Genomic DNA, 15,198 nt, shown 5'->3' on the forward strand with positions numbered 1-15,198 from the left:
CTGCTCTCTACCAGGGGGAGACGGTGCTAGTTGGTAATGTCGTCAGTCTAACCTGCTCTTTGCTCTCTACCAGGGGAGAAGGTGCTAGTTGGTAATGTCGTCAGTCTAACCTGCTCTCTGCTCTCTAACAGGGGAGACGGTGCTAGTTGGTAATGTCGTCAGTCTAACCTGCTCTCTGCTCTCTACCAGGGGAGACGGTGCTAGTTAGTAATGTCATCAGTCTAACCTGCTCTCTGCTCTCTACCAGGGAGAAGGTGCTAGTTGGTAATGTCGTCAGTCTAACCTGCTCTCTGCTCTCTAACAGGGGAAGACGGTGCTAGTTGGTAATGTCGTCAGTCTAACCTGCTCTCTACCAGGGGAGAAGGTGCTAGTTAGTAATGTGTCGTCAGTCTAACCTGCTCTCTGCTCTCTACCAGGGGAGAAGGTGCTGGTTGGTAATGTCGTCAGTCTAACCTGCTCTCTGCTCTCTACCAGGGGAGAAGGTGCTAGTTAGTAATGTCGTCAGTCTAACCTGCTCTCTGCTCTCTACCAGGGGAGAAGGTGCTAGTTGGTGTCGTCAGTCTGACCTGCTCTCTACCAGGGGGAGAAGGTGCTAGTTAGTAATGTCGTCAGTCTAACCTGCTCTCTGCTCTCTACCAGGGAGAGACGGTGCTAGTTAGTAATGTCGTCAGTCTGACCTGCTCTCTACCAGGGGAGAAGGTGCTAGTTAGTAATGTCGTCAGTCTAACCTGCTCTCTACCAGGGGGAGAAGGTGCTGGTTGGTAATGTCGTCAGTCTAACCTGCTCTCTGCCAGGGAGAAGGTGCTAGTTGGTAATGTCGTCAGTCTAACCTGCTCTCTACCAGGGGGAGAAGGTGCTAGTTGGTAATGTCGTCAGTCTAACCTGCTCTCTACCAGGGAGACGGTGCTAGTTGGTAATGTCGTCAGTCTAACCTGCTCTCTACCAGGGGCGAGAAGGTGCTAGTTGGTAATGTCGTCAGTCTAACCTGCTCTCTACCAGGGGAGACGGTGCTAGTTAGTAATGTCGTCCAGTCTAACCTGCTCTCTGCTCTCTACCAGGGGAGAAGGTGCTAGTTGGTAATAAACGTCGGTCTAACCTGCTCTCTGTCAGGGGAGAAGGTGCTAGTTGGTAATGTCGTCCGGTCTAACCTGCTCTCTGTCAGGGGAGAAGGTGCTAGTTAGTAATGTCGTCAGTCTAACCTGCTCTCTGCTCTCTACCAGGGGGAGACGGTGCTAGTTGGTAATGTCATCGTCAGTCTAACCTGCTCTCTGCTCTCTACCAGGGGAGACGGTGCTGGTTGGTAATGTCGTCAGTCTAACCTGCTCTTTGCTCTCTACCAGGGGAGAAGGTGCTAGTTGGTAATGTCGTCAGTCTAACCTGCTCTCTGCTCTCTACCAGGGGAGAAGGTGCTAGTTGGTAATGTCGTCAGTCTGACCTGCTCTCTGCTCTCTACCAGGGGAGAAGGTGCTGAGTTGGTAATGTCGTCAGTCTGACCTGCTCTCTACCAGGGAGAAGGTGCTAGTTAGTAATGTCGTCAGTCTAACCTGTTCTCTGCTCTCTACCAGGGGAGAAGGTCCGGACCCTGAAGGGCCAGAAGGCAGAAAACTGTGATTGGAGCAGAGGTCACCAAACTACTGGAACTGAAGAAACAGCTGTCCCTGGCTGAGGAAAGGACCCAGAACCAGTGCTGACAAAGGCAAGAAGAAGTGATTAGAAAGAGAGAGAAGACCGAAGAGGCTGGACAAATATGAGAGAAGTAGAGGCAAGATTTGAATAATAATAATAAGAAATATGAGACACACAAACAACATCTGTGACAGGATGGAAGACAACGTTTTGTTGCTTATGGGGACAGAGTAATAGGAAAGATCAGTAATCGAAGAGGGGGGTAAATTGAAAACTGCTACAAAATATTCAGTCAAGACTATTTCTACATCTCTTTACTGGAAGTAGCAGGTTCTAGTAGGCGGTATCATGAAGAGATATAAAATGGTGTCGCTGCGACCAGGCTGGTGGCTACGGTTCTACTGTCACTATGCAGCCAGTAGTTCAGGTCAGTGTGTGTAGAACCATGTCTGCATAATGATATTGTAATATTGTTAAATAAAAAGTCATGTTTTTACATATTTCCCATTTATTCAATCAAATAAATACATTTTCTAAAAATAACACTTTTTTTTTGTGCAAATTCTGTGATAAATGAATTCAGAAACAGAAGCTGAAATTTTATTATTTTCTTAATTTGACACCTTCAAAAATTAAAGCAATTTGTTTGGACCTGATATGCATCTCACTTTACATTTCAATCAAATAGACATTCTAAGACAATAAAAATGTTTTTAAAGGATTTTATTTGCAACTCTAAACATACAATGACAAAGTACATACAATGTTTCCTTGTAATTTAACATAAATAATTCAACCACTAAACCGATGCATCATTTACAGTGAAATGTTGAATCAATATGGGTTTTATTTCAGTAGAACTGTGTCTGTATAATACAGGAGTATATAAAATATATATGTGAATCAGGGGTAGAGCTCTACATTGTAAATATCACTACCACTAAATTCAGTCAATTTGATAGAAAAAGATAGGCGTTCTCGGTATAAAACTATCCAACGTTCTAGGTATAAAACTATCCAACGTTCTAGGTGTAAAACTATCCCAACGTTCTGGGTGTAAAACTATCCAGCGTTCTGGTGTAAAACTATCCAGCGTTCTGGGTGTAAAACTATCCAGCGTTCTGGGTGTAAAACTATCCAACGTTCTGGGTGTAGAAACTATCCAACGTTCTGGGTGTAAAACTATCCAGCGTTCTGGGTGTAAAACTATCCAGCGTTCTAGGTGTAAAACTATCCACGTTCTGGGTGTAAAACTATCCACGTTCTAGGTGTATCCCCTTTTGAGTAAAACCGTGGCGACATATAAGTACTGAGTTACTGACTGACAAACTTTCCTGAGCTCTATATTACTCCACAAACTGGACACGAAATATTATCTCTGATGGTCTCTGCTGTCTTTAGGTTTGAGGTTGGCGGATAAGGGATAGCCTGGTATTTAGCTCGTTCCCGGTTGCTTCCCTGGGAAACAAAGGTAGGCTTAGCATTCAGTCAGGTTTAACCAGGCTAGGTAAAGGCTGTCGTGACTATGAAATGCACTGTCCTTGTTTTAGTTCTCACTACCTTCATACTAGGAATGAGTCAACACAAGTTTGTCAGAATCGCTTCGTTGACGGGCCCGATCAATAAAAATTTCTGCCAAACCCCAAACCAATAACTCCTGGCAATGGGAAAAAATCACTTTAATTGTTTTTAGATTAGCCATAATTTTGGAATCAATGCGACACCCCAGAAACAAATCTGAATTTTTTACTAATCACTTCACTAGGCTTAGAGCAAAAGCGCTCAATCACAATCGCATTCATTAGGGCACGCAACAGAAAACGTTTTAAAATGTTTTGCAACATTGTAGTCCCACTTTGTTTCTTTGCATTTGATGCTTAATGAACGTGACCCATGCAAACGCTTGGGATAGTGCTGGTTCACAATCTTCATAGGTAGATGCTTCGAATCAATTCCTTCATTTTTGGAATCAAAGGCCCCAATCGGTTAATTGAATCTAACCCATCCGTTACTTCAAACTGAACTCTGCGCTAGACTGAATAACCTAAACCGCCCAATCATTCGACGTTAGCTAACGCATCGATTTCAAAGATCCTTCCTGAGACGCCCGGCCCTACATGTAGATACAGTACACTGCAACCTCTCAATAGAAGCATGACCCCATCCACCTTCTGAACCTTTTCCTCCATTACTTTACACCCTGTATGTCCATCTGTGTCTGGACCTCTTCCTCCATTACTTTATACCCTGTATGTCTGGACCTCTTCCTCCATTACTTTACACCCTGTATGTCTGGACCTCTTCCTCCATTACTTTACACCCTGTATGTCTGGACCTCTTCCTCCATTACTTTACACCCTGTATGTCTGGACCTCTTCCTCCATTACTTTACACCCTGTATGTCTGGACCTCTTCCTCCATTACTTTACACCCTGTATGTCTGGACCTCTTCCTCCATTACTTTACACCCTGTATGTCCATCTGTCTGGACCTCTTCCTCCATTACTTTACACCCTGTATGTCTGGACCTCTTCCTCCATTACTTTACCCCTGTATGTCTGGACCTCTTCCTCCATTACTTTACACCCTGTATGTCCATCTGTGTCTGGACCTCTTCCTCCATTACTTTACACCCTGTGTCTGGACCTCTTCCTCCATTACTTTACACCCTGTATGTCTGAACCTCTTCCTCCATTACTTTACACCCTGTATGTCTGGACCTCTTCCTCCATTACTTTACACCCTGTATGTCCATCTGTGTCTGGACCTCTTCCTCCATTACTTTACACCCTGTATGTCTGGACCTCTTCCTCCATTACTTTACACCCTGTATGTCCATCTGTGTCTGGACCTCTTCCTCCATTACTTTACACCCTGTATGTCTGGACCTCTTCCTCCATTACTTTACACCCTGTATGTCTGAACCTCTTCCTCCATTACTTTACACCCTGTATGTCTGGACCTCTTCCTCCATTACTTTACACCCTGTATGTCCACCTTCTGGACCTCTTCCTCCATTACTTTATACCCTGTATGTCTGGACCTCTTCCTCCATTACTTTACACCCTGTATGTCTGGACCTCTTCCTCCATTACTTTACACCCTGTATGTCTGGACCTCTTCCTCCATTACTTTACACCCTGTATGTCCACCTTCTGGACCTCTTCCTCCATTACTTTATACCCTGTATGTCTGGACCTCTTCCTCCATTACTTTACACCCTGTATGTCTGGACCTTTTCCTCCATTACTTTACACCCTGTATGTCTGGACCTTTTCCTCCATTACTTTACACCCTGTATGTCTGGACCTCTTCCTCCATTACTTTACACCCTGTATGTCTGGACCTCTTCCTCCATTACTTTACACCCTGTATGTCTGGACCTCTTCCTCCATTACTTTACACCCTGTATGTCTGGACCTCTTCCTCCATTACTTTACACCCTGTATGTCCATCTGTCTGCCACCGTTCTTTCTTTTCGTGCTGTTCCTTTGACTTGCTCTTCCATCGCTCGCTCTTTCTTTATATCTACCCCTTTTTCCTTACTTTCTCATACAGTTTTTCAGAAAATTATCATTTAACTTTCTTCTTAAAACATATCTTCTGGTTTCTCTCTTAATGCTGTCTAGAAAGGTTTCCCTCTTAATGCTGTCTAGAAAAGGTTTCTCTCTTAATGCTGTCTAGAAAGGTTTCCCTCTTAATGCTGTCTAGAAAAGGTTTCCCTCTTAATGCTGTCTAGAAAGGTTTCCCTCTTAATGCTGTCTAGAAAAGGTTTCCCTCTTAATGCTGTCTAGAAAGGTTTCTCTCTTAATGCTGTCTAGAAAAGGTTCTCTTAATGCTGTCTAGAAAGGTTTCTCTTAATGCTGTCTAGAAAATGCATTTCAAAGTCACTACCGTTTTAAACCCTTCACCGCCAACCTGCTATTCCAAATGCTAATTTTCTGCTTTGTTACTTCCTTCCTCCCTCACTTCCTGGTGTTAACTAGTCTCTCTATCAGGGCTCGGCGTGTCCTCTGCACCTCCTCTCCCAGTCTGTCTATCTCCGCTTTCAACCTCTCGTTCTGATCTGTCAGCTCCTGCCCTTCCTCTCGTTCTCCTGCTCCCTCTCTCTCCTGCTCTTCTTTGCAGAAGAGGAGGAGGATGAGTGTGAGCCGAGGAGGAGCGAAGGACAGAGAGTTGCCCCTCTTGCGTTTGTCCTGCCGGGACGAGGGAGAGCGAGGTGCTAGTAGGAAGGAAGGAGGAGAGCAGTTGAGAGAGGTAGACGGAGGCGGAGGAAGAGCAGGAGGAGAGCAGGAGGAAGAGCAGGAGGGAGAGTCGGGGACACAGGTGTTTTCCTCCTAGCTGGCGGAGGGAGACTCAGGTTGTTGGACATTGTCGGAGTGATGATGAAGCTGATGATGATGGTGGTGGCTACACAGCTCACCATGACCCCTCCTGTCTCCACCATGCCCACCCCTCCGGTCTCACCATGCCCACCCCTCCCTCGTTCAGCAACTCAAAGAACTCTGGGGCAACAGGCCCCCTCCTCCTGAGCCACCTCTTTCTCCATCCCTCCCTCCCTCCCTGTCCCCTTGCCTCTCCGCCCTTTCCTCAGCTGGACTCGGACGGGAGGTGTTGGAGGAGGTGTGGTGGGGTGGATGGGTAGGAGGCTCGTCTGGGATCGTGACCCTCTGGACCCCCTCACCTCAAATCCCCACGCCTCTTCCCGACACCCACTCCCACCCCGTCTGTCAGCCATGTCAGGGAACAGCTCTCAGAACATCTAGGAACTCCGGCTCCTTCTGAAAGAAAATAAAAGAGAGCGAGAGAGGAGGGAGAAGAGAGACGAGAGAGGGAGAAGAAAGAGAACGAGAGAGGGAGAAGAAGAGAGACGAGAGAGGGAGAAGAAGAGAACGAGAGAGGGAGAAGAAGAGAACGAGAGAGGAGAGAAGAGAGAAGAGAGAGAGAGAGGGAGAGAATGAGAATGAGAGAGAAGAAGAGAATGAGAGAAGAGAAGAGAACGAGAGAAGAGAAGAGAACGAGAGAAGAGAAGAGAACGAGAGAAGGGAAGAGAAACGAGAGAAGGGAAGAGAACGAGGAGAAGGAAGAGAACGAGAGAAGGGAAGAGAACGAGGAGAAGGGAAGAGAAGAGGGAAGAGAAGGAGAAAGGGAAGAGAAGAGGAGAAAGGGCAGAGGAGAGGAGAAAGGACAGAGGAGAGGAGAAAGGACAGAGGAGAGGAAAGTATTGTACGTTAGGGAATGGTTATGTCGAAGGAGCTTCTTACATCAGCACTGTGGAAAGAGTTGCATCATGAAAAAGAGAAAAAGAAAACAACAACTGATTCAAAAGCCGAAACACATCGACGATCATCAATCAATCAGTCGTCGTTGATAGATCAAGCCATATAGATCAAAACTATTTTTAAAATCTCAACTGACCTCAGAGCAGGGAGCGGCAGGCGCCAGTTGGCCCGCCCCGTCTGATCCCAGTATATCCTGCAGGTCCTCATACCACGCCTCCAACTCTGCACCACACAGCGGTCCACACCTGGGGGTACGGAGGGGGCAGGTGAAGCCACTCGGCAGTCATCTTTCGCTCCGTTACTCAGTCGACATCATGAGTCTTCCACACGCTGGGCAACGCTGGACCAGGACTGTGGGTTGTCCAGACAGGAGGGTTCAGTTTCAGAATGATGAATGATGAGATAATTATTTAATATATCTCCTGCATGAACTGTTATGTGGTTTCTCTACAATAGGCTAGGCGTCGGGATCCATATTCAAATCACTCGGGTGAAAGCTATATGTAAGAGAGACTGTTCTATTGCACAGCTAAGTTAGTACGTGTTATGAATTATCAAGAGTTGAAGGAGGATAAGCAAACAAAGTACCAGTATTGTAATTTATATATTGTTTGAAAATAGACACTTTTTCACTAAATGGTCAAATAGTGGCACTTAGTGGACACATGGGTCTACTGCAAAAACCAATGTCTTTTTATAGAATTATATTGTCAAAACACGAGCTGTAGTGATGACTTCATTTAAAACATTATCACGTTAAAATCTTTAAAATAAATGCATTGCTCTAAATTATAATGAGGTTAATTTGTCACACAACAGTCAGTAAAAACAACCCTGAGATCAACAGAAGGAACGAGGAAACTCAATTCACCTTCTGAAAGCCTCTTATGATCAAGTCTGGCAATTGGTCGTTGGCGATAATTTGTCCCAACAAGTCTAGAAAGAATATATGGCATTAATTAATACAACGATTATTCAATACAGTGTGTTGAGATGTTAGAATGTGCTTAAAGGAACATAAATGTATATTGTATAACAGCTGATGTCTACTGAAAATATAGCTGAGGCACTCAACTTGATAAACAACCTGACAAAAGCATTGTTAAAAATGGTTGAACGCAGGCCTATAAAACGGATTTGATGTGGATTAGATGAATACAATAACTTGACCAACTACAATGCTATGGTTTCACATTTTCTGGTAAAAAAAAAAAGTGTGTGTGGAAAATCATCCAAAAACCGGTCACTCCGTAGGGCCTCGAGCGTTCCCGCCACAGTCCAAAATGAATTCCATTTCGATCAAAACATACTTCATTTTAGATTTACACAAGCTCTACGAAAAGAACAACTAGATTTCAACATACAATCTTCCCAACACGCAACACTTTTTTTCTCCTTCTAAAAATAGAGGTTTATCATTGACATTAAATAGTTAAAGGTACTTTAACCAAAAACCACTTTGGTGGACGTGATATAACCTGGGACCACAACACAGCTAGCATGACATAGACAAGTAGCGATTCATCAATAAATGCAGCCCAATTCTTGGCAAATACTTTATGAAGAATATTTCTATCATGTATTCTTTGAAGAATAGATTTTCATAAAAGGTGATATTTATGCAACTACAGGCTAAGTGTTTTTGTCGGATGTGGTGAGGTAGGCTGCGCTGGTTCTCCCAGCCAAGGCATTACGTCATGGAATCAGAGAACAGGACGGGAAACAAAAGCCTGCGTGAAAACGGTACAAAACACCGGGATGAGACGATGACAACCTTTCTGTACTATCCTAATGAAAAGTCCATTCCGAATAGCGATCTTATTCTGTCAAGACAAATGAGTGTTTATTTGTGTTATTTAATAGGCTATTAACAAAACAAATATAATGTCTGGATACATGACATCTTATGGATTGATCAAACAAAAGCCTGAACTTTGATAACAGTAAATAATAAGTTAATAAAACCGAAACAAAACTTTGTAAAACGTTATGTAAACGTTTGACAGCTCAGCTGTCTCTGTTATGTCAAACTTCTGAGAGCGAGAGAGCTCGTAGCAGAGAGAACGCCACTTGGGGGTCAAAGTCAAATATACAGACAAATGTCCCCTCAATCTTGGATATAAATATAACAAATGTCAATTATAATTGCACACGGCAACTGCTGTCCTAAAACAGACATGACATTCACATTCTTTTCAAAGGAGAAACGAGAGACGATCAGCTGCCAAATTAAAATTAGAACTCCTATAGAAGTCCCTAAAAGACAATCAGCAACTTTAAAAACTAATCAGAATAAAATACACTTACCCTTTTTCTTTTAGTATTTCGCTTTCTCGACTGTCTTGGGTTCGGACTGTGTATATATTTTAGTTGAGATTGGTGATAGCTCATGTTAACCATTGTTCGGCTTAGGATACTGAATGTGATTTTCGAACTCCCGGTGATCTTTATATATGGTGACGCCAACCGAACTCGACGGGAAGTTTTTTTTTAGTTTTACTTAACCGAAGCCCATTAGCTGATGATGAAATGACTGACAACCAGATGGTACAATAGTAATCTACGCGCTAAATTATTTTGCTTGGCGACATCCAATTGGTAATTGTATTCTACAGTAAAGGCGGGCTCTAAAGGGCCACAGTTTGTCTCCACTCTGGGTAGTTTGTGTGACGTGAAGATGTGATGCAGCCAGGACGAATTTGGGGCGTAAGGGAGTCACATGAAAGGAATGATGCAATGCTTGGCAACCAATTTCTAGTCGGAAATAAGACCAGGAGAACCAGAGCATGTTTTATTTAACAGTCTCTGGCTCTAACAAAAATATTTAAAAAATACACTTATGCAAGAATATTTTAGAATGTCAAAAGAAAGTTTTGCTCACAAACATTAGGCGACACTATAGGCTATTTATAATTTATGTTCAGTTGTAGGATATTGTGAAAGGAATAAAGAAAGCAACTCTGTTTGGAATATTGGCTCGTTTTGTATCCAATAATAGATCGGTTTTTATTTTCCGTTTTTGATATAGGCTTGCTTCTATTATTCTCCGCTATTTATCTTTATGTTTGGGGGCCGTTTTCTTTATGCGCGTGAGGGCCACATTGTACACTATTCAAGTTTGTGAGAGTAATAAAATGCTTTAAAGTCCGACTCCGTCCTGCTTTCTGTGTGTATAATATTATTTCACAAGAGTGGTAGTGTCTGCTGCAACAAATTCAACTTCAAACCTATTTTGTTTCTCAAGGAGGCTATATTTCATTATGTTTATGTATGTCATAGGTAGCATCCCCATCTTGTCTCAAAGGAAACATAATGAAATATAGCCTATGTATGCCATAGGTAGCATCCCCATCTTGTCTCAAAGGAAACATAATGAAATTTAACCCTATAGGGATGGATTGTTTTGTTTGTTTTTATTTTACTGGCTGTGTTTATTCTAAAGGAATGCCGTGTTTATTAGGATATTCATTTCAGACATTTCGTTTCTTTTATATCGCCCTCATGTCTCTGTGTGGAGTGACGGGCGCGGGCTATTAAATCAACCTCCCACACTTCTGATCGCGAGTTCCTAAACTCCCTTCTATCTGTGCCTTGCGGATGATCATGAACAAGCTGCCAGTGTTGATGAAAACTGATATTAAAACATACACAATTCAGGTTAACCCTTTAAAACTATCACGCGCATTGTCTTTATAATAACGTCTTTAACTTCCTATGTTATTTCATACGTTGACACTTAACGGTTAATTCCTTAATTAACAGACAGACAAGTGTTTTAATGCACCGTGCAACAACACCTGCAGTTTACCAGCCCAGCAACAGCGCCGATATGAGACGCGTCGCGTGCGCGAGTAGCGAATAGAGCTCAATTCTCCGGGACCAGGGTTAAAGCGCTCGATGAGCCTCGGTTTTCCGTCACGACTTGAGGGTCTGTTGCTGAGTAGTTGAGCGAAATACTTTGTCTGTTTATTGAGTCCGGTCGTGTAGCGTGTGTATATAGTATTCGTTAGTGGGATACTTAGGACACGGGAGCTGTTGCCACGGTGTTGCCACTGGCTGGGTTTTTGTTATCATAGTCTTTGATGGGATGAGCAACAGTGTTTTTATAAAAAAGCAAAACATAATTTTACACCACAATATTATTCCATAAGCCTATCTAATTTCTTAGTTCGATAATCATAGAAATACTAATGATCAAATCATAGGCCTAATAACTAAATACGAATACAGTAGCTAATAATAACATTGATGCTCGGGGACAAAAAAGAAGGAAATGTTATTCACAAGAGTAACAAAAGGTTGTAGGTTATAGAGAAATCAATAAATGACACAATTGAACTGTAAAACAGCTATATGAAAGACAGACCATTGAATACTTTCCTAATGCACTGTACATACAGACGCATTCCACATTTTGTTACGTTACAGCCTTATTCTAAAATGTATTAAATTATTTTTTTCCCCCTCATGAATCTAAACACAATACCCATAATGACAAAATGAAAACAGGTTTTTACAAATGTTTGCAAATGTATTCAAAATAAATAAAAACAGAAACCTTATTTACATAAGTATTCAGACCCTTTGCTATGAGACTAAACATTTCTCAGGTGCCTCCTGTTTCCATTGATCATCCTTGATGTTTCTACAACTTGATTGGAGTCCACCTGTGGTAAATTAAATTGATTGGACATGGTTTGGAAAGACACACCTGTCTACCAGGGTCTGTAGTGACACCTCTAGCACTGAGATGTATTATTATTTTTTAATGTAACCTTTTATTTCACTAGGCAAGTCAGTTAAGAACAAATTCTTATTTACAATGACGGCCAAACCCGGAAGAACGCTGGTCCAATTGTGCGCCGACCTATGGGACTTCAATCATGGCCGGATGTGATGCAGCCTGATTAGAACCAGGGACTGTAGTGACGCCTCTTGCACTGAGATGCTGTGCCTTAGACCGCTGCGCCACCCGGGAGACTTAGACCCCTGCGCCACTCGAGAGCTGTTAAAGGTTCCACAGTTGACAGCGCACGTCAGAGCAAAAAACAAGCCATGAGATCGAAGGAATTGTCCGTAGAGCTCTGAGACAGGATTGTGTCGATGCACAGATCTGGAGAAGGGTACCAAAACATTTCTGCAGCATTGAAGGTCCCCAAGAACACAGTGGCCTCCATCATTCTTAAATGGAAGAAGTTTGGAACCACCAAGACTCTTCCTAGAGCTGTCCTCCCAGCCAAACTGAGCAATCAGGGGGGAGAAGGGCAATGGTCAGGGAGGTGACCAAGAAACAAAATGGTCACTCTGACAGAGCTCCAGTGTTCCTCTGTGGAGATGGGAGAAACTTCCAGAAGTACAACCATCTCTGCAGCACTCCACCAATTAGGCCTTTATGGTAGAGTGGCCAGACGGAAGCCAATCCTCAGTAAAAGGCACATGACTGCCCGCTTGGAGTTTGACAAAAGTCACCTAAAGGACTCTCAGACCATGAGAAACAAGATTCTCTGGTTTGATTTAACCAAGATTGAACTCTTTGTCCTGAATGTCACGTCTGGAGGAAACCTGGCACCATTCCTCCGGTGAAGCATGGTGGTGGCGGCATCCCTCCGGTGAAGCATGGTGGTGGCGGCATCATGCTCTGGGGATGTTTTTCAGCGGCAGGGACTCGGAGTCTAGTCAGAATCGAGGCAAATATGAATGGAGAAAAGTACAAAGAGATCCTTGATGAAAACCTGCTCCAGAGCGCTCAGGACCTCAGACTGGGGGCGAAGGTTCACCTTCCAACAGGGCAACGCAACGCAGGAGTGGCTTGAGGGACAAGCCAGAGCCCCAGACTTGAACCCGATCGAACATCTCTGGAGAGACCTGAAAATAGCTGTGCAGCGACGCTCCCATCCAACTGACAGCGCTTGAGAGGATCTGCAGAGAAGAATGGGAAAAACTCCCATATACAGCTGTGCCAAGCTTGTAGCGTCATACCCAAGAAGACTTGAGGCTGTAATCGCTGCCAAAGGTTCTTCAACAAAGTACTGAGTAAAGGGTCTGAATACTTATGTAAATGGGATATTTCAGTTTTTTTTAAATACATTTGCAAACGTTTCTAAAACTTGTTTTGCTTTGTAATTATGGGGTATTGTATGTACAGTGGGGCAAAAAAGTATTTAGTCAGCCACCAATTGTGCAAGGTCTCCCACTTAAAAGATGAGAGGGCCTGTGATTTTCATCATAGGTACACTTCAACTATGACAGACAAAATGAGAAAAAAAATCCAGAAAATAACATTGTAGGATTTTTTTATGAATTTATTTGAAAATTATGGTGGAAAATAAGTATTTGGTCACCTACAAACAAGCAAGATTTCTGGCTCTCACAGACCTGTAACATCTTCTTTAAGAGGCACCTCTGTCCTCCACTCATTACCTGTATTAATGGCACCTGTTTGAACTTGTTATCAGTATAAAAGACACCTGTCCACAACCTCAAACAGTCACACTCCAAACTCCACTATGGCCAAGACCAAAGAGCTGTCAAAGGACACCAGAAACAAAATTGTAGACCTGCATCAGGCTGGGAAGACTGAATCTGCAATAGGTAAGCAGCTTGGTTGAAAGAAATCAACTGTGGGAGCAATTATTAGGAAATGGAAGACATACAAGACCACTGATAATCTCCCTCGATCTGGGGCAACACGCAAGATCTCACCCCGTGGGGTCAAAATGATCAAGAACGGTGAGCAAAAATCCCAGAACCACACGGGGGAACCTAGTGAATGACCTGCAGAGAGCTGGGACCAAAGTAACAAAGCCTACCATCAGTAACACACTACGCCGCCAGGGACTCAAATCCTGCAGTGCCAGACGTGTCCCCCTGCTTAAGCCAGTACATGTCCAGGCCCGTCTGAAGTTTGCTAGAGAGCATTTGGATGATCCAGAAGAAGAATGGGAGAATGTCATATGGTCAGATGAAACCAAAATATAACTTTTGTGCTAAAAACTCAACTCGTCGTGTTTGGAGGACAAAGAATGCTGAGTTGCATCCAAAGAACACCATACCTACGGTGAAGCATGGGAGTGGAAACATCACGCTTTGGAGCTGTTTTTCTGCAAAGGGACCAGGACGACTGATCCGTGTAAAGGAAAGAATGAATGGGGCCATGTATCGTGAGATTTTGAGTGAAAACCTCCTTCCATCAGCAAGGGCATTGAAGATGAAATGTGGCTGGGTCTTTCAGCATGACAATGATCCCAAACACACTGCCCAGGCAATGAAGGAGTGGCTTCGTAAGAAGCATGTCAAGGTCCTGGAGTGGCCTAGCCAGTCTCCAGATCTCAAACCCATAGAAAATCTTGGGAGGGAGTTGAAAGTCCGTGTTGCCCCGCAACAGCCCCAAAACATCACTGCTCTAGAGGAGATCTGCATGGAGGAATGGGCCAAAATACCAGCAACAGTGTGTGAAAACCTTGAAGACTTACAGAAAACGTTTGACCTCTGTCATTGCCAACAAAGGGTATATAACAAAGTATTGAGATAAACTTTTGTTATTGACCAAATACTTATTTTCCACCATAATTTGCAAATAAATTAATTAAAAATCCTACAATGTTTTTTTCTCATTTTGTCTGTCATAGTTGAAGTGTACCTATGATGAAAATTACAGGCCTCTCTCATCTTTTTAAGTGGGAGAACTTTCACAATTGGTGGCTGACTAAATACCTTTTTTGCCCCAGTGTAGATTGATGAGAGGGAAAAACAGTTTAATCATGTTTTTATTAAGGCTGTAACGTAACAAAATGTGGAAAACGTCAAGGGGCATGAATACTTTCAGAATGCACTTAATGTGAAAATAAAATAAAACTGTCCTGAGAAACTACAGTTGTGTGTTGAATACGAGCATGTGGTTTTCTGGATTGGGATTCATGTATTGTTTTTTTAATAAAGTATCCAGAAAGACTGTTGACATGACAGGTGAATATTCATAATCTGTTTTATACCTGGATTGTTTTGGGACTTGGACAAGACCTGGCACTGTCTCTCAGACTATTGTTCTTCAGTATTAGGTAGGTAACAAGTATAATTACATGGTTGTATCAATGCTGTCTGAGTTTTGCAAAAGCACTCATCTCAACCTGACTCTCTTTGCTCGCTGTAATTGCCAATGAACTTTATCTGATTAGTCATAAAGCCTATTGATTTTATACTCTTTAAAATATCCATACCCCGTACATCAGATTAAAAAATATATATATATATTTATTTAACTAGTCAAGTCAGTTAATAACGCATTCTTATT

At 42.9% G+C, this 15,198-nt stretch overlaps 1 long non-coding RNA gene and 2 pseudogenes across 1 annotated transcript; 1 reads left to right on the forward strand and 2 right to left on the reverse strand.

The window, feature by feature from the left end:
* Positions 1-1,666, forward strand: part of LOC135571100 (methionine--tRNA ligase, cytoplasmic-like) — a 28,589-nt pseudogene extending 26,923 nt beyond the window's left edge.
* A 2,439-nt stretch (positions 1,667-4,105) lies between these two features.
* LOC135571099 (uncharacterized) lies at positions 4,106-5,252 on the reverse strand. Its single transcript, XR_010463642.1, has 3 exons — positions 4,310-5,252; positions 4,191-4,237; positions 4,106-4,154 (listed from the first exon to the last, which is right to left on the reverse strand). It is a non-coding gene; the product is annotated as an uncharacterized LOC135571099 (long non-coding RNA).
* Positions 5,253-5,478: 226 nt separating this feature from the next.
* On the reverse strand, positions 5,479-7,195 carry LOC135571098 (DNA damage-inducible transcript 3 protein-like; annotated as a pseudogene).
* Positions 7,196-15,198: the final 8,003 nt, after the last annotated feature.

This window comes from Oncorhynchus nerka, unplaced genomic scaffold (genome assembly GCF_034236695.1).
Source record: "Oncorhynchus nerka isolate Pitt River unplaced genomic scaffold, Oner_Uvic_2.0 unplaced_scaffold_771, whole genome shotgun sequence".
Classification (NCBI taxonomy): domain Eukaryota; kingdom Metazoa; phylum Chordata; class Actinopteri; order Salmoniformes; family Salmonidae; genus Oncorhynchus; species Oncorhynchus nerka.